Genomic DNA, 26,739 nt, shown 5'->3' with positions numbered 1-26,739 from the left:
TCCAGGTATGAGAGAGCTCACTAATTACAACCTCAAGAATGTGCTCTGGGAAATTGATATAGATGAACCATCTATCCTCCTTAAATTTCCACACCTTCTGGCATACTCTCTGAAATTTTCTCCCATGGCTAGGACATCAATATCTCCACAGCATGTATTCTTATGACTAATGAAAGGTAGATTAGGCTGCACTTTTGGCGTAACTCAGCCTAGCATAAAAAACAATGCAATGCCCCCCGTTCCCAATCACACAATCACTGACAACATAAAAATCAATTAAAAGGAAAAAACCAGACATACAAATGCACTGATTTCTTCCTAGGATAAGATGTAGCATTCAGAAAAGAATCCCTGCATTTCTCTTTGTCTTCTCTTTCTGTGCTGCACCCCACAGGCCATGCACAGAATACTCACCCACCGATGTGGTAATTCTCTTGGTCATCACTTATGTCAACGCTGTGTACTTGAGCTGTTCACTGGGCCCTCACATTTTAGTGCCTGGATTAAATTTTCTTCTCTTCACATCCATTCCTCTGTTTTGCTATGATGTGCTATAGGTGATTTTTAATTAGGCAACTTTTGCTGTTTCTAAAATACAAGTGGGTGCTAGAGATCTTCAGCTTTTAAATATATCAGTTACTGCTTCTGCTGATTTATCTTGGCTAAAGAAAAAAGTAGATCTCCAGTCTTAATCTGCCTGGGGTCGTAGGATTCAATCCAACATCTTTATCGCTTGTTCCATGGTTTTAGGCATTATTCTTAGTGGCAGTATCTCACCCACTTTTCTTTTCACTTTCTTTGTTTACAGAGGAGATGCGATTGCAGCTAGCTTTCTAGCCATCCACACAGGAATAGATGTTCCCTCACTTTCCCCAAACTCTTTTTCTGAAGCTTGTGTTTTTGACTCTAGGTTCCCTTTGGGATGCTGGAGTGATCATGATCTCATTTATCTAAATGGAGTTGTTGATGGTGCACACTTGGTCTTTCTAGCGTACCCTCCCCATTTCCTCCACAGTTTGGAACTCAGAGGAACAAACAAAAATCCAAGAATGGGGAAAAATGAGTATTCAACTTCTCACAGGTATGTAGAGTTAATGGAAGCAATGGACTGATCAGTTTTTTCTTTTGTATAGCTTTTTGCAATATGCACAAACAGTGTGTCCATAGACTAAAGCCATGATATTTTATTGCACATTTGGTCTTTTAACAAATGCTTCAAAACCTATCAGCTGCTTAAGATTTTCAGAAATGGGATACGGGGAATCGCTGCTGCATTAAAAACATCTACCAGAAATATGCATGCCGATATTTAAATTATTTTGGCATTTGAGGGTTAAAAAGCTCAGGGTTGAAACTGCCTTCTTTAGATTCGTGGCAATCACAGCCAGTGTACCACAGAAAAATCTTGAGTCAGAAAAACAAGCTTGTTTTCATATTGTTCCCCAACTGTCTTCACAATTACATAAAAACCTATAAAGCATTTATTTGAGGTATGCTGACCAATAATGATTTTTCAAGCACTGTAACCAAATTAGGAAAAGTTGTTTCTCACACTTCATGTTTTATAACTATTTCCAAAAACAAGAGGTAGTTTTGCTGAAATTCGATAAACATTAAAAGGGTGCAATAACACTGCTTAGCCATTTTGCTCTTCAGAGTGCTTTACAGCTCATAACTAATTACTCTCATGGCAACCCTCTGATGAAGCTACTGCCTCCATTTAACAGTAGGAAAAACAGAGGTCGAGGACTGTCAAATATGCTGAATACCTGCAACTCCCACTGGCAATAACTGGATTTCTAGATGCTTACTGTTATTGAAAACAGGCTGTAAATGATTTATGATGGATAAAACTGCAAGGTAAAAGAGCAAGAACCTCTGAGATAAAGTTCCAGCTTATGCAGTTGTTGGTTTCTTGGGTGTGCTTTCATCTTGCAGTGGAGACTCCTTTACATTAGATTTTGCACTTAGAAAAACAGAAGAACAAATTAATGGTCAACTGCTATGAATGCTTATATCAACACCTTTCTCCTTTTCAGTCTGTTCACTTAAGTAAAAATCAACACATAGATTTGTAGGAATGAAATAACTACAGACAAAGAGGAACCAGTTCTGTTTTGGTACTGAAAAATCAAAATTATTCTCACAGTATGCACCTCACCAGGAAAGGATGAGGTATGGGACATAAGGAAAGGCATTATCTCTAACAATTCCACCTTGAAGCAATCTTTAAAATACTTAGCAGTCCTAGCATTACATGCCGTATACAATTGAGAAATGTTGCTAAAGTTATTAAGCAACAATAACATATATAACTCTTTAGACAGTTAAAGAATGAATCATATTCACTATAACAAATCAAACTCTTTCCTCAGTGCAACACTGTGGTGCGTCTCCCAAAGTACAGTGGTGATCTCTTCTCTCTGATCTTTGTAAACACTACAAAACCAGCAGAAAGATATTTAACCTCTAAGAACACACAATCTGTTCCTTTTTTTTTTTTTTTTTTTAGCTCAAAAGATCAGAAAGCAAGCTAATAATAGCTTCTCTTTTTTGTTATTCAGCCTGCATGCTAACTTTCATAATAAAAATTCAGTGTCATATTTTAGGCTTGCATCTGTTTTTTTTTTTTTTTTATTAAATTTAATTCCTCTTATCATTACTTTGATTAAACTCACATCACCACTACTAAGCTGCAGGAACAAAATGTTGGCTTTAATGTGTTACTCTGGGACTTGTCATGAAGCCAAATTCACAGATGTTCCAATGAACACACGGCATTTGGTTCATTTCTAGGATAAACATCGCGGTTTACTTTATCTACAGTGTCATGATCCTATATAAGTAATCATTAAGATCACTTAAGTCCCCTCACCTACTCTGTCTATAGCTCTATACTTTTGATAAGCTGATGCAAAGCAGGAGGCAGAAGTGAAAAAGGCAAAATTAGGGAAAGGAGAAAAATCCTTGTCTTCTCCATGCCTCATCACAACAGATTTTGTTGTTTGAAGACTCCTTTGCAGTTTTGTCTAGTGGGACAAGATGTATATTGTCTTATAAACAATGAGGTAGGTAGAAGTATTTATACTTAGAAGTGAGAAAAACTGTGAAATTATTTTTAGAAGCTAGGTAGAAAAGAGAGGATTGTGATGGCTCAGAAGTGTGTGAATAACCCTCCCAGAATCCTCAGGAAGTCTTATCAACGCCCTTTCAACTTCTGAAAGATATTGGTCTATGAAAACCTAATAGGACAGAAAACTGGGATTTGGTATTTTGAAGCACTCTGACATAAAGAAAAGAATACATGTGCATACATGAAGAAATTTTTCAAGAGCAATAAACAGCTAGCTCCATGTACATGTTAGCAACACAGCAGCTGCAAATAAAAATGTGCGATGTTTATGAAACCTACAGGAATGCTTAACAGCTTTGAGTTGCTGTTTACATGGACTATAAAGCTGGCATTGCATGGCTACCAGGAAGAGTTGTGTGCATATTAACTATGAAAAATAGCCTTTTCCCACAGAAAATCTACCAAAATATACACCTCTATAGTAAATAAGATCTTGGGTGGAGATAGGTAGGTTCCTCATAAATGCCTGTCCCAGCCTTGTCCTCTATGAAAAAATTATGACTTGAATTCCGAAAGTGCGATATTTTTTTAACAAGTACTTTTGGGGGGGATCTTTTAAGGGACAAGTTTTGAAAGTTTTCTTACTGTTACAAGAGCTAGGGGGAAAGAAAAAAAAGCATCAGTATTTCAATCACATGATTATTCCAAGAACTGATTCTTCCCAAAGATAACTCGGAGTAAAAATCACACGTGCTGACAAGTGAGATGCTAGCAGTTCGTGGAGCCCAGCCTGTGTGTCTGCTGTAATTAAATTTGTACACATAAATTGGAGTGTGGAGTGTTGCTATTCCTCTTAACGGGATAGACCTTCTGAGCAGAACTTTTAAAGCCTGAGTTAAAGTAGTTTATTTTAATGAGCCTTCAGTATGTCACATCAATCTTTACTTAAGACTTTGTGTGTTTTATAAATTTTTTGCTGCATGTATTACCAAAGAGCACCCAGAAAAAAATGCTTTTTCAAGGAAGCCAGTACACAGTATTGTATACAATTTTGCTACCTCAAGTAAATATAACAAAAAGTGTATTAAAATGAGTAGGCTCCTATAACTGAACCCATAATTTTACTTAGGACTTGGCTCTACCTTCAGGTATGGCCTGAGAAAAAGCATCCTTGAAGAAAGATATAGCTTCACTGTTGTGCTCTCTGAGCATTTGTCTTAGCCATTCAGTCAGGAGAAGGAGTAATAGTAGCTCTTTTGAAAAGACGACACAGGAAAAAGGCAGCAAGCCCACATGACAGATTTTTTTTTCATTATTTTTGTTTACAGTTGTTTCTTGTGGAAGAGTGATGTGAAAGCCCTGGGAGAGGGGCTATATTACCTACAATTTTATTTCTGATGGAGGTCCCTTGGCTTGGGGTGCTACTGACTCTGCCCAGGGAGACATGTGTTGGGAGATGGTAAGATGTGGCGGGCAAGAGACAGCCTTGAGAAGTTCATGCTGAGCTGGAAAGATGTGTACCAAGGAACAGGCACCCAAAGTACAAAGGAAGAACTTCCACTTCCTAGAGATGAGAAGGAGTCGGTACAGTTTGTAAAGTCAGTGACTAAGCCTAACCTGCAAGCAAGAGCTACACAGTTACCTCAAGTTCTGGCTGACTCGGGGTCCTGTAAGAAACTTTTTCTCCCCAGTTACTGATAGGGGCTTAGAAGCAAAGCCCTGAGACGGGGGAAGTCCAAAAGAACTACTGACATTAAGATACATAACCATGGAAACACAGTATCCTCTGTCAAATTACACTGTAGATGAATCTGTCACCTGCACATAGCAATGTGATATTACTGTTCTGTGGAGAATAGTTAATGCCAAAAATATATAAACATCTACCCCCCCCCCCCTTTTATTATCCTTTCCTAATTAAGAAGCGGATGTTACTTATGTTTTTATTTGTGAGGTGGACCAAATGTTCTATATGCAACTGGAAAGAAGCAAACAGATATTAAAAACTCAAAAAATTGCTGAAGCTATGGATCCCAGAATATTTCTTTCAAGAAAAGTATAGCAGATCTGCTAAATAATTTATGGGCATGAGAGTTTCATGAACCTTTGGCAGCTCCCATATAGAAAAGACTTTGAAAAGAAATTCTGCACACAGGGTATGCATTAATTTCATTGAATAATTTAATGTATTGTGGTGTGGTTTTTTTCCCCCTTTACTCTATGAACTGAGCAAATTTCAGAAGCAACACTATACAATTGAAATATATTCCTTTTGTTAGTCACAGCTGTTAGGTATACGTTTCTACTTGTTCTCTTATTCCTATACCTCCTCTTATAACGTTGCTGTACCATAAACAAAGGCAATTTGATCAAAAGACTAAAGGGATCCCAAAAAGTTTTTCATTCTTTTCAAAAAACCTGGTCCAGGAAATTTATTGCTTATAACAAATAATCCATTTATACTGTATAAAGTGTGCCTTCCTGTTTTAGCTAGAAATACCCAGCATCAGCATGCTTACAACACAAATCAACACAGTGCGGAGACGAGCTCTTGATAAGCAGGTAGGCTAGTTCATGTGGCATGCCGCACTGATGGGACAGAACTACAAAGACATGAACAGACATGCTGTCTACTTACTCTAGCATGAGCTACAACAGAGGGCCAAGAGCTTTTCAGATTAGTGCATGGAATAAAGTCCCAGTTTAACAAGGCAATTTAGCACATATCTATCTGATCCTAAAGCGAAAGACGTACAATTCCAGGGAAACTGTGGTACTCCTGCTTCCATTCTCATCCAGAATAGCTTGCTGAAGGAATATTTTTTTACATTCCATAATAAAATGAAAATTCTGTAAAACAAAATTAAGGCTATACAGTCAAGCACTCAAAATTAATAAAAGAATTAAATGAGTAGTTATACAATGCTAATAAGAAATACTGTAACAGGCCTCCTTGACATGCCTAGATACTTTGAAGGATGGCCTATGGACTTCCTCCCCGTTTTACAACTGCAGATATTTAGAAATAACTAAATAACTTAGTAAAATGTAGACCAGTATATGATATATTCTTTTCATTTAGAATAAGAAGATTGAAGCAACATAGATACACACAGGCTCTCTCAACTTCCACAGTTATGTTTCCATTCATAATCAACATCTGCACATTTGAAAAGTAAGCGTCCTGAGTAAACTATAGCCCCAGCACAGGAGGTGTTTCCTTTTAAAACATATTTTAATTTCTTCAATTCCTGTAATAAACTACTAAATTTACAAGGAAAAATTAGTCAGAGTGCTACGCCTGAGAAAATTATACCAAAAATTGGACCAAGGGAAAAGGCCAAATTAAACTTTATATTGAAAACATTTACTTAAAACTGTACTTGAATATATGATTTGGCAACTTGAATTAATTATTTGAGTTTGTTAGAAAAAAGTCTCTTCAGGTTAGGTAATTTTATGAAGCTAATGATGTAATTAATAATTTGCTGAAAATTAAATGATTAATTCAAATAAATGCTTTTTAAACAAGTACATTAAGCATAGTATGAAAATGCAGTTACAATGAATGTGCAGTGTTTATTCAATGATACACAACCAAATCTGGACCAAACTGCTAGATGCCCTGCTTCTCCAGGAGAAAATCAGTATGAACAGAGAATGCCAATATCAATCAATGATCTGGGCAAGGGGACAGAGTGTACCCTCAGCAAGTTTGCTGATGATACAAAACTGGGAGGAGTGGCTGACATGCCAGAAGGCTGTGCTGCCATCCAGTGAGACCTGGACAGGCTGGAGAGCTGGGCCAAGGGGAACATAATGAAATTCAACAAGAGCAAGTGCAAGGTCCTGCACCTGGGGAGGAACAACCCCATGCACCAGGACAGGCTGGGGGCTGACCTGCTGGAAAGCAGCTCTGCGGAGAAGGACGTGGGAGTGCTGGTGGACAACAAGCTGACCATGAGCCACCAATGTGCCCTTGTGGCCAAGAAGGCCAACGGTATCCTGGGGTTCTTTAAAAGGAGGGTGGCCAGCAGGTCGAGGGAGGTTATCCTCCTGCTCTATTCTGCCCTAGTAAGGCCACACCTGGAGCACTGCATCCAGTTCTGGGCTCCCCAGTTCAAGACAGACAGGGAACTACTGGAGGGAGTCCAGCGGAGAGCTACCAAGATGATCAGGGGACTGGAGCATCTGGAAAGGCTGAGGGACCTGGGTTTGTTTAGCCTGGAGAAGAGGAACCTGAGGGGGGATCTTACCAGTGCTTATAAATATCTGAACAGTGGGTGTCAAGAGGATAGGGCCAGACTCTTTAAGTGGTGCCCAATGACAGGCCAAGGGGCAATGGGCAGAAACTGGAACACAGGAAGTTCCACCTGAATATGAGGAAAAACTTCTTGACTTTGAGGGTGGCAGAGCAGTGGAACAGGCTGCCCAGGGAGGGTGTGGAGTCTCCTTCTCTGGAAACATTCAAAAGCTGCCTGGACACGGTCCTGCATATCCTGCTCTATGTGTACCAGCACAAGCAGGGGGTTTGGATGAGATTATCTCTAGAGATCCCTTCCAACCCTTACCATTCTTTGATCAAGTGCACCATCTGTAAGTTTGCAGATGACACCAAGTTGGGTGGAAGTGTTTTTCTGCTTGAGGGGAAGAGGGCTCTACAGAGAGATATGGACAGGCTGGATCAAGGGGCTGAGGCCAATTTTATGAGGTTCAACATGGCCAAGTGCTGGGTCCCGCACTTTGGTCACAATAACCCCATGCAACATTACAGGCTTGGGGAAGAGTGGCTGGAAAACTGGAAAAGTACCTGGGGGTATTGGTCAACAGCTGGCTGAATATAAACCAACAGTGTGCCCAGGTGGCCAAGGAGGCCAGTAGCATCCTGGCTTGTATAAGAAATAGTGTGGCCAGCAGGACTAAGGAGGTGATTGTGCTCCTGTACTTGGCACTGGTGAGGCCACACCTCAAATACTGTGTTCAGTTTTGGGCCCCTCACTACGATAAAGATATTGAGATGCTGGAGTGCATCCAAAGAAGGGCAACAAAGCTGGTGAAGGGTCTAGAGCACAAGCCTTATGAGGAGCAGCTGGGGGGACTGGGGTTGTTTAACCTGGAGAAGAGGAGGCTGAGGGGAGACCTTATCACTCTCTACAACTACCTGAAAGGAGGCTGTAGGAGATGGGTGTCAGACTCTTTTTCCAAGTAACTAGCAATAGGATAAGAGGAAACAGCCTCAAGTTGTGCCAGGGGAGGTTTAGATGGGACATTAGGAAAAATGTCTTCACCAAAAGGGTTATGAAGCATGGAAGAGGTTGCCCAGGGAAGTGGCTGAGTCACCAACCGTGGAGGTATTTAAAAGACATGTGGATGTGGTGCTTAGGAACATGGTTTAGCGGTGGACTTGGCAGTGCTAGGTTAATGGTTGGACTCAATTACCTTAAAGGTCCTTTCCAAACTAAATGATTTTATGATTCTATGTCTGCCTAAGGGTTTAATCAATACCACTGCTCCTATAAATCCTAGAGTATACTTCCACTGAAAAGCCTTATTGTGCTTTAAAATAAAATAAATTAAGTATAACCATGACATTGATAAAGAAGAATGGTTAGGTATGGTAGCTGAGTTGCAAGATTTGGGTATAAAAATTGTTTTCTTAGATTTCAGTGTATGTACTATGATGAATTTAAAGGGAATTTGAGTAGAGAGAGGTAAATATTTCTTAATGGTCACAATATTGTTACAGCTTCCTCATTTTGGAGAGCAGGGACCAGTATGTTTATCTCTGGCTACAACTGACTACCGAATACTCTCCTGCATTGGCAGTGAATGCTGCAGTGAGAGAAAGAGCATACACACTCAGGCTAATTGTTCATGTTGAATAACAGTTTACCCATAACAAGAAGTATTTATCTTGGTGGAAGTACTGAATATTTGGGAGCTATTCAGCCTCAGTAAGAATAAAGAGGCTTCTAAGGGGATGGGCAACACATTTCTTATGAGATTTATCCTAGAGCTTTTTTTTTAAAGTAAAGAATAGAGTGACTGCATTTTTATTCAAAAGGGTTTGCATTAAAACCTCAGATGTGGATCTTCAAGAGGGAATTTAAATGAAAAGCAGAGTGCCTGATGGAAAAAGTGTGATAGTTCCAGTCAGAGGGCCCAATATAAAACAAGATACAATGAAGAAAGAAAATAGAGGGAGCAATAATAGGTAATGCACTGAGAGTGGAGATAGAGGCAGTTAGAAATTAGAGTAGAAATGAAAGCACAGTTAGTGATGTGGTGTAATGGAAGAAGATGACAAGCCTCATCTCAAAAGGCACTTCAGCTCATTTTAGAAAAACAATGTAAGAGTCAAGGCAGAGGCATGGCCACATTCCGAAGAATAAAACTAGTTCTTCAATGTGGTTTCAAGTCTTTATATGCCCCCTTTTTTTCCAAATACTGCACATTTCTTGGTGACGTCAATTCTTTAATGACTTCCTTGCAAAGAAAAGTTATTTTAATTTCTAGGGTTATTAATGACTGAATTTACCTCATCTGTTACTTCATAAAGCTGGCCCTAACCATCATTGAATGGATTTCTGACATTTGAACTGCAAACCAAAAGCCTCGTATAGAGTAGGCAGTGATATGAACCTGTTAAACATTTCATAGGAGAGAACAAAAAGCCATGAGATTTCTTAAGACAAGGGTTCTTTCACACACACATCCCCCCGCCCAAAAAAACCCCAACCCATAACTGAAAACAAAAGTCTGAAGCTCTAGAGGAGAAAAGAAGGGGAACAAGGAAGCTAGAACATAAGAGAACACATTTCCTTTTCATGCAGTAATACACAGATTTTGGGATTGCTTTAATATGATAAATATGGAGAAAGTTTGTTTTTAAATATTCTGACAATGAAGATATGTTTAATATCAGGAGACAGATTCTGTCACCTTTTAAGCTGATGATGATACAGCCACAGTGGGGCAGTCAAGGACAAGACATATTATTTGCTTCTAGAACACTTCCAAACTGCAAGGAACAGATCAAATATTTTAGATACTAAGGGCAAAATCCCACAGTGCTTAGTCAGGCAAAACTCCTGTTGAAGCCACTGAGAGTCTTGACTGGATAAGTACTGAGCAAAGACTATGATGTTTGACCTAGATTTATCAGTCATACAAATCTAGTTCTAACATGTTTTTAAGACAGACAACCACTGTGCTGCAATATTCCTGTTGCATTCTGTTTAAAGGAAAACACAGTAAACTATGAATCATCCCCCACACCCCTCATGTTTATAATGAAGGGAAAGACTCACACCTGGGCAAGGAGCTGCTATCTTGAAAGGCTGCCGAAAAGCAAGACTAAAAAGAGTGTTTCCCATTGCAAAGTTTTGGAAATCTCATAAATATGGAAAGTGTACAAGTGAAATTCCCAAGGGCTTGTCGGTGACTGAAAATAATCTGGCTTTCATTCTTGTAAGCAAATGGGCAACAATGAATAATTTCTTTCTATAGTCACCCTTCTGATTTAGGGCAAACCACAATTCCTACATGGTCAGCACAAATTCCTGTAGTTAATTTCAGTGGGGATTAATTTAGATGAATAACTAGGTCAGTCTTGTTCCTACGTTAACACTTCTATTACAGAAATATGAAAGTAGATTAAGTTTAACATATATCTTGCTTCAGAAATGTTCTTCTGTAATTACAGAATCCCATTGACAACAACTTTGATATCATGTACAGGAGAAGTATCAGAACTAGTATCAAAGTGAGCCAAAAAATTCATGAGCATGAGAAATGCGCGTTGTCCTGGCTTACTTCTAGCTGAAGGGAATATCAAAACCCTGACAGCAGTAGTGGTCAGACCAGAGGATCTCCCTGAAGGGTAAAGGGGAGACAGTGGAATGTGAGTACTGCACATTGCAACACAAAAGCCAAAATCATACCAAGCTAAAATTCCACCCTTTCATATTTAGCTGGGTCCACCCTTTGCAAGATTCCTTTATATAAAGAGGAGTAGTTAAACAATGTGAAAAGATATTTCTTTTTCATCTGAGAGCTCTTCCAACATTAATGTATCCAAACCTTCTGAACTGTGCCACATTACCCAGAGAAGCGAACAGCTGTACTATTCAGCCAAATAATAGCGTAACACCATCTTTGACTGTGAAATTAAACTTAAGATTTTTAAAGGGCAGGTCCTGGAGAATGAAAACCCTACAACTTCTATCAAGTGTCAGTCTAGGACCTTGCAATCTTACAAAGTAAATACTAAAACCCACAGTCAAAGATCAGCCAGCTCCAGGTTTTGCCACCAGATGTGAGAGAGTAGCATCACTTGCTTTGCCTCTGTTACATTTTCAGGTGAGGCAGTGAGGTGCCATGGTAACAAGAACATACAACCAATTCTCTTTGATGAATGCAGCGATGGAGAAGGTGACTTATACTCCAGAAGACCACGGCTCAGAAAACTGAGATTTTCCTCGGTGTTCTGCATCCAAACCTATTCTCCTCATCCATTTTCATAAAGTTGTATAGACTAGACTTCAGCGTTCCATGACATTGATGTGTTTCCCACAAAAGCCCCCACTTGCTCTCTTTGTGAACAACTGTCTTAAGCAAACATTAGGTTATAACAAAAACAAAGCAAAAATAATATGAACTGTCCTTACTTTCAGAAGTGTCAGGCTTTCCTTCCTCCTCTGTATTCCTGCAAACCCTCTACTCCCTCCTATCCTGTATTTTTTATTACCTCCTTTTGGTGAAATTATAAACAAACACTGATCCTCATCCAAAAAAACCCACCCCCAAACAAACCAAAGAAAACACACCAAAAGTCCTCAGTAAGAAAAGGAAGAAAATAAACTTTGGTTTTCCCCAGATCTGTGTCTGGAAGATATGATGTCAGAATTCCAGGCTAAAAATCAGTTAGGGTCAAGTCCTTGCTAAATTAACAGAATTTCTATTTTCTACATTACAGTTTATTTTCATTAAATAAGAACATAAATAATGTCTCTAATGCCTCTTTCTAATTTTATAAATTTGAAATTGATAAAAGTCATTAGAAAACACAGGACTAGCCTATCACATGCAAATATAGAATCACAGAATCACAGGTTGGAAGGGACCTCAGAGATCATCTAGTCCAACCTTTCTAGGAAGAGCACAGCCTAGACAAGAGGGCCCAGCACCCTGTCCAGGCGACTCTTGAAGGTGTCCAACGTGGCGGAGTCAACCACTTCCCTGGGGAGATTATTCCAATGGGTGACTGTCCTCACTGTGAAAAATTTCCCTTGTGTCCAACTGGAATCTCCCCAAGAGCAATTTGTGTCCATTCTCCCTTGTCCTCTCCTTGTGACTCCGTGTAAAAAGGGAGTCTCCATCTTCTTTGTAGCTGCCCCTTCAGTACCGGTACATGGGGATGAGATCCCCTCTGAGCCTCCTTTTTTCAAGGCTGAACAAACCCAGCTCTCCCAGACTATCCTCGTATGGCAGCTTCCCTGTCCTTTGATCATCTTGGTGGCCCTTCTCTGGACCCCTTCCAGCCTGGCCACATCCTTTTTGTATCAGGGGAACCAGAACTGCACACAGTACTCCAGGTGTGGCCTGACAAGCGCTGAGTAGAGTGGGATGATGACTTCTTTATCTCTGCTGGTGATGCCCTTTTTGATGCAACCCAGCATCCGGTTGGCCTTCTTGGCCGCAGCAGCACACTGTTCGCTCATGTTGAGCTTCCTGTCCACCAGGACCCCCAGGTCCCTTTCCACAGAGCTGCTCTCCAGCCAGGTGAATCCCAGTCTGTGCTGCACTCCTGGATTATATTTTCCCACATGCATGACCTTACAGTTCTCCTTGTTCAACTTTGTAAGGTTCTTGCTGGCCCACTCTTCCAGCGTATCCAGATCTTCCTGCAGAGCAGCTCTCCCTTCTGGAGTGTCTGCTTCCCCACTCAACTTGGTGCCATCAGCAAACTTTATCAGGCTACACTTGATGCCGTTATCCAGATCACTTATAAAGATATTGAATAACATTGGGCCCAATATCGATCCCTGGGGGACTCCACTAGTGACAGGCTGCCAGTTTGAGAAAGAGCTATTTATCACCACCCTTTGGGTGCGGCCTGCCAGCCAGTTCCCCACCCACTGCACAGACCACTTGTCTAGCTCATAACACATTAATTTCTCCAGGAGGAGACTGTGGGGGACCGTATCAAAGGCCTTGGAGAAGTCCAGGTAGACAATGTCCACTGCCTGCCCCATGTCAACCAGGCAAGTTACTTCATCATAGAAGGCCACCAGGTTTGTCAAGCACGATCTGCCTTTAGTGAAGCCATGTTGGCTTTTCCCAATCACGTGCTTCATTTGACTTGTGATGGCCCCCAGGAGGATTCATTCCATAACTTTCCCAGTGTTTGAAGTAAGGCTGATGGGCCTATAGCTACCCAGATCCTCCCTCAAGCCTTTCTTGTAATAGGGGTAACATCTGCCTTCTTCCAGTCCTCTGGGACATCCCCCGTTCTCCATGACTTTTTGAAGATTATGGAGAGTGGCCTTGCAATGATGTCAGCCAGCTCTCTCAACACCCTCAGGTGGATGGTGTCAGGGGCCCATCGATTTGTAGGGGTCAAGCTCCTGTAGTAATTCATGTACTAACTCTTCCTTCACTGATGGCGGGTCGGTGTTTGGATCAACTGGCAATTTCATTCCCAAAGCCTGGGACCCCAACAGTGCTGGTAAAGACAGAGGTGAAGAAGGTGTTGAGGACCTCTGCCTTTTCAGCATAATTGGCGATTGACTCTCCTTTTCCATTTAACAGTGGGCCTGTCTTTTCCTTCTTTTTCTGCTTATGGTTGACATGTCTGAAGAAACCTTTGTTGTTATTTTTCACGTCTACGGCCAGTTTCAATTCGAGCTGGGCTTTTGCTTTTCTAACTGCATCTCTGCACACTCTGGCAATGCCCTTGTAGCTCTCAATGGACAATCCTCCACTTCTCTATCTCTGGTATGCTTCCCTTTTGGATTTGAGTAGAACCCGGGAGGTCATGGTTGAGCCATGGGGGCCTCTTGGTCCACTTACTTCCCTTTCCTTTGTAGGGGATAAACTGGCTTTGTGCTTCCAACAGAGAGTTCTTGAAGAACTCCCAGCACTCACTAGCTCCTTTGTATTACATAGAAGCTTCCCATCAAATCCCTGCCAGCTGAGCCCTGAGTGAACTGAAGTCTGCTCTTCTAAAATCCAGAACCCTTGTCTTAGAGCTGACCTTCAGCACACTAAGCAGGATCCCAGACTCCACAATGGTGTGGTCACTGCAGCCAAGGCTATCACTAACCGAGATACTACAAAGCAGGCTTTCTCGATTTGTGAATAGCAAGTCCAGCAGTGCCTCATTCCTGGTTGGCACATCTAACATTTGTATCAGGAAACAGTCCTCTATACATTCCAGGAACTTGGTGGATGACATGCGAGCTGCCATATTGTTCTTCCAGCAGATGTCTGGGTAGTCGAAGTCACCCATCAGGACCAGGTTCTGTTGGCCAGAAGCTTGCTTTAGTGCCCCAAATATTGCTTCGTTGGCTTCGTCATCATGGTTAGGAGGTCGATAGCAGATGCCCACTGTGAGGTCCTGCTTGGAGATGACCCCTTTGCCTTTAACCCAGAGGCATTTGATAGAGCAGTTGCAGTCATCATAGTGTAGGATAATTCCCCAGGAACCAGACAAAAAAAAACCCAAAACCCAACCAGAAAAAACAGGTGCATCCAAGTTTTGGGTCATTATCACACAGGAATTCCCAATTCTAAAAAAGTAAATAAGACTGCATCATGTCTAGCAGCATTGCTGAGAATCTTTGATCTCTTCCAGCATCATAATTGCTCTCCAGCTGATGCAGCACGCTCAGTGCAAAACACAATGCAAGCAGGGGAAAATTGAGACAAACATAAATGATCTCTTATTGCACCTAAAGACACGGTATGAGGAGACTGCTCTCAAGGTTCCTGCCCCGTGAGCTTTAAAATATGCATCTGGCTGTGCTTGAAAACTGAGCGCTTTTAAATAACCAAGTCTAACAGGTGGGTTTTTTGTTTTAGATTACTCTTAGATGGGCCAGAGTCAGGAATTCATTTGACTATACTCAAGGACATAACACTGAGGAATTACAGCCTACTGCGGAATATGTCAAGATTTAATTATAAAGCTTTACAAAAGCCTGGTGAAGCCAACTGCTTCAACTTTTCAACCCAGAAGTTTTCTATGGCTATATGCAGAGAAGTTACTTTTTACAGCAGGACTTAAGATGGATCATGAATTCCCATGGAATGGGGGGGGGGGGGGGGGGGGAGAGACATCCAGATCTTACTTGCTTTCACCTAAAAGCAGCTAAATAAGAGTTGGACCTGAGCTGTTTGGATCACTAAAACTGAATGGTTTTCTTTTCCCAATGAATCACTTGCCTCTTCTGGCTTCAATACCATGCAGTAAACAAATTTAGTTTCTTAACCTGTCTTAAAAAGGTACCAGTAATTTTGAATAGTAAAAAGCCCCAGCATATGACTAAGCTAGATTATTTTTCAATCAAAGCTTTCAGGGGTGGTTCCACTCATTCTATATATCAGAATACTATAACCTATAGTAATTAATGTCAGCTGTTATGCTACTGAAAGTAACAGCTCTGACCTTAACAGACTGACTTGAAACTCATTAAACAGTATATCAGAGGCTGTGTATACTGCAGGTAGGTTCAAGTTTAACACAGTAAATATATTTTATGATACACTACACCTTGGTCCATACTTTGAATGTTAAAAACACCAAATAAACTGTGGTGCATTATTAGCAATAGCCTAACAAAACAGGTGCTCGGTATTATATTTGTTCACATAATTAGCAACAAAGCAATAACTCTGATTTTACATTAGTGCTCCTACATTTTTAATCTTAAGTGTGGATAGTATTGTTCTACGTCAATGAAAGTATTGCTGAAAATGTATAAGTACATTCTGCTGTTTACAATAGCTTCTTCCATTATATTTTGAAAATGGCAATTCTGATGAAAAATTAAAATTAAGCAATTATAAATGCATGTAATCAAGTCCATATGTAGCCAAAAAACCCAGCTGTATTAGAAATTTGATTAATATTCTGGTAATTGTTAGCTTTTAAAGAAAAAAATCTATCAGCAGTAAGAGGAATTAACAATAAAATGCCATGACCACTTACAATATAAAATATGTAGTACATATATATGTATTAGTATACTGCTTAACTTTATTGGACTTGGTTTCCAGAAACCTAGCTAGAAGGGAGGAGAGCAGTGGGCACAAGCAGAAGTTTCCAAGGTTCTCAGGTCCAGCTGAGAGGGCAATGACTTTGGTGCCTTGGTCAGTTCGTAGTCTGAAAACATCACCTGTAGATTTCAGAGATTCATAGCCTTCATTTAACTATTATTTCAGAAATTATTTTCAAGTGCATTGGCTTTTTCCCCGACTCCTCTGTGCTTGCATAGCTGTTTAAGATTCTCTCAGAGAAGTAGCATTGCCTATTTATATGGGTTCAATACCGGTAACTTTTGAATCTTATACCAAAGCCAAATTTAACATTCATGACTGTGAGATAACACTGTCTGTGGGGAGAAACAGAGCCCTTTTTTTCCCCCCAGCTATATAACAACAAATAAGGAATATTCATTTCCTCCCAAATAGCTTTCTAGATGCTCTACCAGTTAATTATAAAACAGCAGCCCTAGTGATGTTAAAACCAGTCAGTGCTGTGACACACTTGATGAATAATCTTTCATTCTCGGCTATAGCAGAAGTAAAACATATTTCTCATTTTCTTCTTAGGCAATGGAAAGTATTATTTAAGCCCTGCAGGGAATCTGACCTTGTCTCTGCCTTCCCCAAAGTACTAATCGGATCATTAGGTCACCAGAAGCAATGGCAATTATCATTCTGAAAATAAAAAGATATTTGTTACATTTAAAGATTTCAAAATATAAGTTGTCGGGGGGGGGGGAGGGCGGAAACCTGCTTTGTAGCTTTATGCAGACATTTAATGACAACTTTTTGTAGAGATAAAGAAGGAGACGATCAGCAGGATATTAAATACCCCAAAGACAATGGTATGGTCACAAACGGCCACCTTTTGAAGGATGCCGATCTATAGGCTCCCCAGCTTATCCTCATTTCTTTTTTAAATGGCAGTCTCTCTTTATAGTAATACTTCTTTTGCATTCCCTACCAGCAGGGACTGAGTGATGCTGCAACCAGCTATGCAGGAGGAAGTTTAACAGCAAAATGGGTCTGCTAAGAGAGTCTCTTCCTTTTCCAAGGTAGCATGTTGTGTAGCTGCTTCATGTCTTCGGCTGGCCATGTACTCTCCAACAAACAGGTACTCTTCAAACCCATTAAACAAATTAGTATCTCCTGGTAAAGAAACTTGAATTTCCCAAAGAGAAAATTGTATATTATGGGATTAAATTACAAATTGGAAAGTAGATTTTTAAACACAGATACAGGACATATAGAAAGTTATATCAATTGTTTTCTACATTATCTTGAACCTAACAACAAAGATTAAAATAAAAACCAATGATCCCATAAGCCCTCATCTAGCCTTTGATAATGCATATTTTAGATGGTGTTTCTTCATATCTGTGTTAAAAAATAAAGCCAGGTTGTATTCCCCTAACAGTGTGTGACAACTACAAAGCAAAACAAGAACTCAGCACTGCAGAAAAATGTAACAATGAAAAATACCCTTGTTTTGCTTTTGAAAGTAAACTAGGGATCAATTTTATTTGAAAAGGCAAATCATATCACTGCACTCCAAAGTCAGGTAACAAAACATGAATTAATTCAGTTAAAATACATTCCCAGATCAGCATCCTAACAATCAAGATCTAGCTGAAGAACCTAATTTAATCTTTCATATGTTGGCTTAGAAAAGCTCTTGGCCTGGTGTTTTTCATTTGCTCTATTATTGCTGTCTGTGATCATAGCCAAACTATAATGAAATTGCAGATGCATTTTTGTAGGCTAGTTTTCTCCTCAGTTCTGTTCCATGATCTTCTGTTGTGTTAGCTGTTATTTAAGCTGATCATTGAGATCCACTCCAGTGTCTTCCTTACGATTTTTTTTAAACAAAGTTCTTGCACCAGTCATTTTATCTAAAAAAGTTACTTTGTCTAATTTTTGTCACCATTCGGACTGCTAAAATACTAAATGATAGTCTCTGCCTCTTCACATTCTCTTACCCTTTTTGATCTTTTCAATGTTTTCCCCATAACAGTGATTTTACTTATATTTCATATTCTATATTAAGTTTCAGTAGTACCACATATAGCGTTTTAAACTGCTATAGGTTTATATGCTTGCTGTGGTCTGCCTGTTTTTAGTGCTGTACATAATTTCTCAAAATAGTTCCTAGAGTTTTTGTAGTGGATTGTACTCTAGTACATAACCATTTCCATTTGGAATGTGACTTCCTGCACTCACATTTTGTTATCGCTTTCACTAACAAATGCATTTGGCAGAACTAAGCTACCTCAAAGGAATGTCTAACAAAGAATGTTGAACACGAGATGACTTATTTTGCATCCATGCAGCATACGGTGCAGAATTTCACTGTGTGAAACCTGCACAGCCCCTTCTGTATGAGTTAGGGCATGGGTGTTAGACAGGTGCAGTCTTGATTCAAGGACTGTTACAAACAGACATCCTGCACATCCAGAGTCAGTTTATTTTATTGGTTAGAGTTACTTCAAGTTTGAAGCAAGAATTGCCATAGTGAATCAAACCCAAGGTGCACTAATCCTGCAACCTGCGGCAGTAGCTGTATCAGATGTTTCAGAGGAGGGTGTGAGAGCTTGAAAATAATCTACTCTGCTACTTCTCTCTCTCATATTTGTATTCTTCCTGTCCTCCCTCCTTCCTTAGGCTGAAATATGAGACTTCATACCTCTAAAGTTGTTATTGACTGCAGTAACTAGATATTACTTCTTAAGAATATTCAACATCACCCCCCGCCCCTGCTTTTTTTGTTTTTTAATAAATCTTGTTGAAATCTTGACCCAAATAGTTTTCTTTGGCAATTGCCTCCATGGTTTAATTGCACACTTTTTGATAAAACTATTTCCTATCTTTAAAATAGTGTTGAATTTCCCATCTTTTACCTTCATTGGATGTACCCTTACTTTTGTACTTTATGAAACAGGAGTGTACATTTCTCACCTAGATGAACAGCTAAAAATTTGGCTCAAATGATCACTAGAAACACACTAAGTGTAAGATTCACTGATGTGAATATCCAGCATTGCTCGTCATCTCTGCAGTAGGCAGGTACATTTTGCTATTAATCCTCTGGAATAGCAGCAGTTTTTAAATGGTATTCACAGTCAGAGCTAAACACATCTTTTCTGAGTGTTGGGATACCTCTCATAAGCCTAATCCCTATGTCCTTCCTTGCTAGAGCAGTTGCTATGAGTTCAGCAAAAATATGTATGCAGTGAATCAACAGAAAATACTCCAATAGTGGAATGGGTTTTCAGCCTGGTGCATATCAACCCCTGAGAGCCTCTGGAATGCTTTAGAGAGATCTGTGAAAGATACCAAAGTGCAACACGCTATACAAAAAACCACAGATGAGAAGTTTCTAACAAAGTTTGCATCTCCACTGGATAAATTTCAGGAATCCATGCTCTGAGAAGGGTTGAAAACCACTGCACTAAAATATGCTTCACTGTTCCCAGACAATATTATTCCAAAAAATAATCAAAACAATCACAATCAGTATTAAGTGCCACAGATTCATCATTTCTCTCCTAGATGCTCCTTCAATGGCACTGACGCTTTAGGTCTAAGAAGTTTATTCTCAATCTTACTTTATAAGTTATTTGTAAATGCATGCCTCCACTTTTCATAAACACACTTACAGACGACCAGAGAACAAACCTGAGAAATAGCAAGGCACATACATGTAGCGTTTAATAACCCAATTTGTTAATATGAAATTGGGAGGAATTGGAGAGACAAGAAGTTGAAATCCAAGCTAATAGTAAAGGCAGAGCATACAAATCTCCAAAAAGGCAGCAATTTTTAGATTGATTATAGCACAGTTTCTTCTTTTCATTGGAAATTAAATTAGGTTATGATGAATGATGGGATGATACTTTGAAAGTCATATTAGAAATGACATGCAAAATATCACCTTTTTTACAGCCAAGATGTTAGGGCATACTCAGGTTGAGTTCATCAACATCACCGTTTTGAGCATGAAAAAGTGAGGTGCAAAACCTCCAACTGTGTTTCTCTGCCAAATGTATTTTGGAGTTCCTACTCAGGGTGGTGCGGTGGGGGAGGAGAAGCAGGGATGACAGAGTATTTGTTGAGTTTTTACAATTAAATTCAACCATTTCATTTAGAAATCTCTCTGAATTAAGCTGCTTTTTATCCTCTGTACCTCTAAATGCAGATGTTCATGCTTTTTTTTCTCCACACATTCTTACAGCTCAGATGACAACTGTTACAGTGAGGAAGAGAATACTCACAGAAGTAGAAAGGTGGCAAATTCAAAACATGGAGAGAGAACTTAATTTTATATTTATCTCTCATTCTTGTCCTTGGACCTTCCTCATAAGGGTCTGCTTTCGTTGTGGTCTATGTTATATTCTGTTAATATTTCAATAGTTACTAACTTTAAGGAGGGTTAAATAAACCATAAAAAACTCTTAAATGAACTTGGGATCACAGTGGGATAAAAGCTGAATAGACAATCTAAGAGAGTGGACGTATTAAAATGCTTCAACACACACATATCCTCATCTTCAGGAGCTACTATAAATGAGCCAAGCAAATAGCAAACACCATGCCCTACACTGAATGAGTAAGTTTGTGACTCTCTGTTCCTTTTAAACATATAAGTACTTGTTAAAAGTCATCCCACCTCACACCATTAGACCCCAAAAGGCAACAAGTCTTTTTTTTTCCCCCAAGACACTTCTTCCTTAGGCCACTCCTTTACCCATCGGCTATTTGTCCCTGAGCACGCTTTATCTTTGTCTGGGCCAGCACAACAGAAGACAGAGGCTTGAAGGGGGCACATGCAGGGCCTCCAACCCCATGCATCCTCTGGGAGCAGGGAACGAGTCCAGCTGAAGCTGGCAATTCATGTGAAGGCGATTCATCTCACCACCACTTGATACAAATCCTATCACACACTTCAAAACTAGTTACTGCATTTCCTACACACTGGTGCAGGCTGAGCACATTGGCACAGCTCTTATTAACTTGCTTCCTGACTTCTTGCACGTGCTCTGAGAGATTAACTACTTTTTCAACAGAGTATTCAGGCAAGGCACCCATATCAGGCTTCAGCCCCGCAAGATGAAGTACAAAACTGGAAGAGAATATAATTATTCTCACAGGGCATTAGCCTGTTACAAACCACATAAGACTGCCTAAAGAATGGGGGGCTATAGCTATAGTGACATCAAATGTAAAAAACCCCTCCAGATAAAGGGAAGGCGTGGTGTGATTCCACATCATGTGCCTGGTTTCAGGCTAAGAACCAAATATGGCCACAATACATCCTGCCTATCAGTATGTTTCTGTTTGATGATGACAAAATGTGCTCTTGTCACATTACATACAGAATTAACTAGCTGATAACAATGGTGCTTAACCTTATGTCACCAAATAGTTTGAGAAAATAGGTTAATACGGACCTTTACAGTACTCAACCTCTTTTTCCTCTTTTTCTGAATGGCTGCCAATAATTTACTCCATTGTCTTCGATTAAGTAGATTCTTAAATGACTAGGCAATATGCTTGTCATAGCACTCAGGTAATTCAGAAACTGTTGACATCCCAAATTAACTAGAAAATAATTTGTGTCTTGTTTCACTTTTTAGCAAGTTAAACCTTCCCCCACCCTGTACCCATTATTTGTGTACAAGAGAAAATGGAAAGTGTCTTGACGTATGGAAATTATGTAACAAAGTAAATATTAAGTCCTCATCTGATCCCCCCAAAATTTTGCTACTTGCCAGCATTTATATAGATTGCTGGAATCAATCTGCTTTGCTCCTCTAATGAATCTAATAAGCTCCAAATCTCCATGGATGGAGTATTTTATCCAACTGGCTTCAGAAGCGTCAAACCTGTAAAGTTCATCAAATGATTCAACTAGATGCAGTGCAATAAATCAATTCTCTAATTAGTATTCTGAAAGTAAGAAAATATTTTATACACAAAGGCTGAATACAGAAATACAGCTAATAAATACATTCTAGATTTCTCTTATGTATCATAATTCAGTTAGTAGCAGCTTTTTGCCTCACTAAAAATCAGATCTAACACAGAATAGTAAGGTGTCACCTTTAATAGAAATACCAGTTTAGTCCTTTTTGCAGTAACGCTACAGATCCTGTTATGATTTTATTTTCTATTTATATGTCTATATGTATGTACACACTTTGCTACATGTAAAAAATTTTCCTGGAGGGTTATGGTTCTTTTTGAAAGACAGATGAACCCTGACTCTGTTTTAACCTAAATGAATTTACATCATATAAACACAGTCTATCTAAAAGCAAGATTGCAAGAGACTATGTGTCCTCTGTGTTGGCAGGAATGCTTGTTTATATACTAGAAATGTCTTTTTATGAGCTACTGCTGCCTAGGAAACCACTAGTAGAAAAGAAAATTTTGTCTCCGTGGAAAAAAAATAATGTTTTTCTCTTATCCCAAAATTTACCTTATCTTTTCCTGATCAATCTGAAACTCAAAGACTGGCAGTTGGATGTTGCTAGCTCTTTATTCCTCCTTCCTATTCTGAAATTATATGTTGCTGTAAGTTTTGCAATTCCTGATAGCAAACAGAGACCAATCTCTTATTTCTTTTCAACCCTCTTATCAAAACCGTATTTGCATTCTTTGTCTCATTATATTTCAATCTTTTCATGTACTGTTTAAAGCATTCAACAGCTCTCTGACCAGTAGTGTCAGTCCAAAATTCTTGGGGAACAGTGACCTTTAACTGTGCTATTTTGGGGCATTTATCACTTTTCCCATCACTACTTAGTTGAATATAGTCTCCCTAAGTAGTATTTCAGTGTGAGCGCAGAATGTAGTAATTTTCTAGATGGTTTCTTATCCAGATTTTTCCTATCAATTCTTTTCCTAGGCTTTGATTCCTGATTTTTGCCCCACACGTGTGAGGATGTGCCAATAGAAAGAATATAAGAATATATGTATCTTCCTCTTTACTCGCTGCTTTAGACTAATCTAAATATCTAAATAAGAATAGGAAGACAAAGCAAAAGATGTCAGTCATCTGACTGTGCCTGCTGAGAGGTGGTAAAATCACAGGGTAAGAGAGCTTTTTGGCTTATTTTTGTGAGGATGTAAACTGTTTTGCCACAGAGCACAACAGCTTTACAAAATTTTATTTCTTTTGCATCAATTCACAATTTTTATGTCTGGGAACGCATTCACACAGTATTAACCACAGCATCACAGACACGTGGATATTGAATTCTAATTTTTGGCTTCTGATTGGCTTAGGTTGTCTTGTAGCTCTGGTTTCCAACGACGACATCCAATTTTACAATCCTATTTCTGACACCAGGACTAAGACAAAAGAGGAATTAAAAATAATCAGTTTCCTCTGAGCACTGACAGACAGTGGTGTATTAGGAGACGTGAGCCTAAAAATAATATTCAATACGCAGACCCGCTCTCTGGATTTCTTGCAGCTACAGGTAAATTGGCTACTATCAAGAAAAAACCCTGTGGAGAGGAAACAATAATTCTAAAAGCACCAGAACCTTTGTGAAAGCACTGAGGGTTTAACCTTCATATGGCAAAAGCACAGTATGGAACTAAATAGATGCTATAAAAACCTCTAGTAATACACATGGCCTGCTGCTGGGAAGATGTTCATGATGAGCAGACAGATCAATGACATAACAATAGTCAGTGAAAGCTGTGAGAAGACATGAGATCTAGTGTGGGGTTCTATTCTGTTACCATGAAAGAATTACTTACTGGGTGAAAGTCTTCACTGAGTCCTCCACAGCCACTGTGACAAAATTTTCTTTCTTTCACCTTCTTTTGGCCATAATTGTGCTGCATTCCTTTAGAAAAGCAACAGGACTATTGGACTCCCTACAGGGAACGTCTACAGGACCTGCTCAAAGGGAGCAAGACCCAGAGGATGGAGCATATGGCAGGCAAGAGCATCCCACAGAAAACTTGGCTATCATTGGATCGTACAGAACGACTGCCACATGGAACAGGGACTGGAACAGTCAGTCTACCCTTAGGGATGAGGGAAAGACATTTCCCAAGGACCCGAGGTGACAGAAGAGAATTGGGCAGACTCAGCCACAGTGATTGAAAGTCTGGATGTGAAGGCCCGCTTGTAAGAACAGAGGGGGCTCGGGTCAAAGGAATGAGTGATTTAAAAATGTTTTTATTTTCTATTATGCCTGACACTGCTGCTTTGAATTCTTCTTATTTACAAAGTTTCTAGTTCATATTATAATGAAACATAGCATTTTCCCACCTGAGTTTCAAAGTTTTTTGATCTTTGTGGAGTTCATGGTTGAAGTAGATTCACCTTAAACGTCTGGCTGACACAGGGTCCTGCCACTGGCTATCGGTCTCTAATGTCCCCTCCTTATTTGCAGTATCATGATGGACATGTTATAGATACCTGCTTCTGGCACAGAGTGTGGTTGCAACCTTGGAGGACTGAGGCAATGGCTCTGAGGTGTTCCACCTACAACAGCTACCTCAGAGGCTCATGTTAACCACCTATGTGAACTGATAGGAAAATAGAGAGCATTTCATAAAGCCTGTCTCATCTTTCAAGAAAGTGCTTCAACACAGCTATATTGCCATGAAAATTTTTTTTAACAACATAGCATTTCCTGATTAAAAGCAGATCTAGCTATGATGAAAAAGGCAGGCACTAACTATTCTAAAAAACTGATTGTTCGGTATTGGGGTCCAGTAGAAACTTCTAGGATAAATAATAGCTGAAAGCCTCAAATTATCATTTGGTGTTTTTTCCTGAATCTAACTGGGAGAGACTGCTTAGCAATTTCCAGTGCCTTCCACCAGCTGAGCTGATTAGCCCATGATCAGTGCTGAGGAATGCAAGTTAACTTGCTTGTCACTGGGGGCATTTGCTGCCAGCTGAGCACACTCACACAGACAATTAGCAAGGCTCAGCCAACATGTGATAACTTGTTAAGCTGCAGTAATGTTTATTTTCCCTTTCAAGCCTCATACTAAGAAACAGTATGAAGCAAAAGAGGTTTTGAGAAGCAAATGAAGGAAATCTCCCCTGTAAAGGAAAAAACTCCAATTTTTTTCCCAGCTTGCATATTAGTACTGATAGAAAACCTTGTACAGTGACTTGTTTTGCTCTAATCAGCTTGCAGTTCTGTGTAGACATTGTTCTAAGAAGTGGAATTTACAGTAAATTTATCAGAACAGCCCTATTTTAGGCTTAAACTAAAAAAAAATAAATATATACACATATAAAAAAAGATCTGTAATCCCATTACAATAGCTATATTGATTTCAATAGGTACACCAGAGTACTTACTACAATACAGTTAAATTAGAAAGGTTCCTCATTTTGGCCATAAAACCCTTTTTAAAGTGAAACAGAAAAAAAGGTTGAAATAGATTATTTAATGCTAATTTGTTATCTCTATTAGAATTCTGTCACTCTGCCCTATCACAGGAACATATAAATTCTGTGCATTTTATGATAGTACTAATGAGAATGCACTCAAATAATTGTAGTTTAAGTGACAGATACAAAAGTTACTTGAAATCATCTTATCATCAGCTAAGATTCTTAATGTTGTGGTAATAATCATAACAGGAACATAACTGAATATTTTGATATGGTGAAAAAATGCTGCATCTGAACTTGTAATTTTACTGGCACCAACACATTCCTTTCCCTGCTTTCTTCATGTTGCAGGTACAATTTACTGTTTTCTTCTAAGTCAAATTTTAACAACCTTCTCCACGTTCAACATGTTCGAGAATTTTTTACTTCAGTGGAAGCCACCCCCTCCCCCAACACCAAAAACCAAACCAACCAAACCAAAAAAAACCAGCCAAAAAACATTTTCCACTATATCAATTTACTTGCATCACACAAGGAATTTAAGTATTAATGAAATGAGACTTAAACCTTGAGCAAGGTCCTACATATTCTGTTAGAAAGTAAGCTTAAGTATAATAAGATGAAAATTTGAATTCACAAATGCAAAGCTTGATGCCAGCCTTCCAAAAGTGGAACCGGTGAGATTCTCTCCTCCCCTATCGTCCCCTTTTAAAAACATATCTTTGTAAATGAACACAAGTTAGCAGAAGGGGAAAAAATGTGGGGAAAAAAATCCCCAACAAAAACCAAACACAAAAGCCAAACAAGAACAGAAAAGGCCTCCCACTTATACCTGCACATGTGCTTGAAAAAAAACCTTTTGCCAATTTATATCCCTCACACAGCCAAAAATCAAACCAGCTTCCTTTAAACATATTGGCAGTGCTATTAAACCACGTGGATGGAGAATGGAACAAAGCCAATTCAAATTACTTTTCCTATGACATGGACAAATCTGAAACTGGAATAAAAGAGGCACAAG

At 39.4% G+C, this 26,739-nt stretch overlaps 1 protein-coding gene across 3 annotated transcripts in view; it reads right to left on the bottom strand.

Annotated features, from left to right (window-relative positions):
- Window positions 1–26,739, bottom strand: part of EPHA6 (EPH receptor A6) — a 520,098-nt gene that overhangs the window by 40,736 nt on the left and 452,623 nt on the right. The gene's annotated exons all lie outside the window — the stretch shown is intronic.

Source organism: Phalacrocorax carbo, chromosome 1 (assembly GCF_963921805.1).
Source record: "Phalacrocorax carbo chromosome 1, bPhaCar2.1, whole genome shotgun sequence".
In the NCBI taxonomy this organism is placed as follows: Eukaryota; Metazoa; Chordata; class Aves; order Suliformes; family Phalacrocoracidae; genus Phalacrocorax; species Phalacrocorax carbo.
The sequence above is the reverse complement of the archived record's forward strand: the minus strand, read 5'-3'. Positions and strand labels throughout refer to the sequence as shown.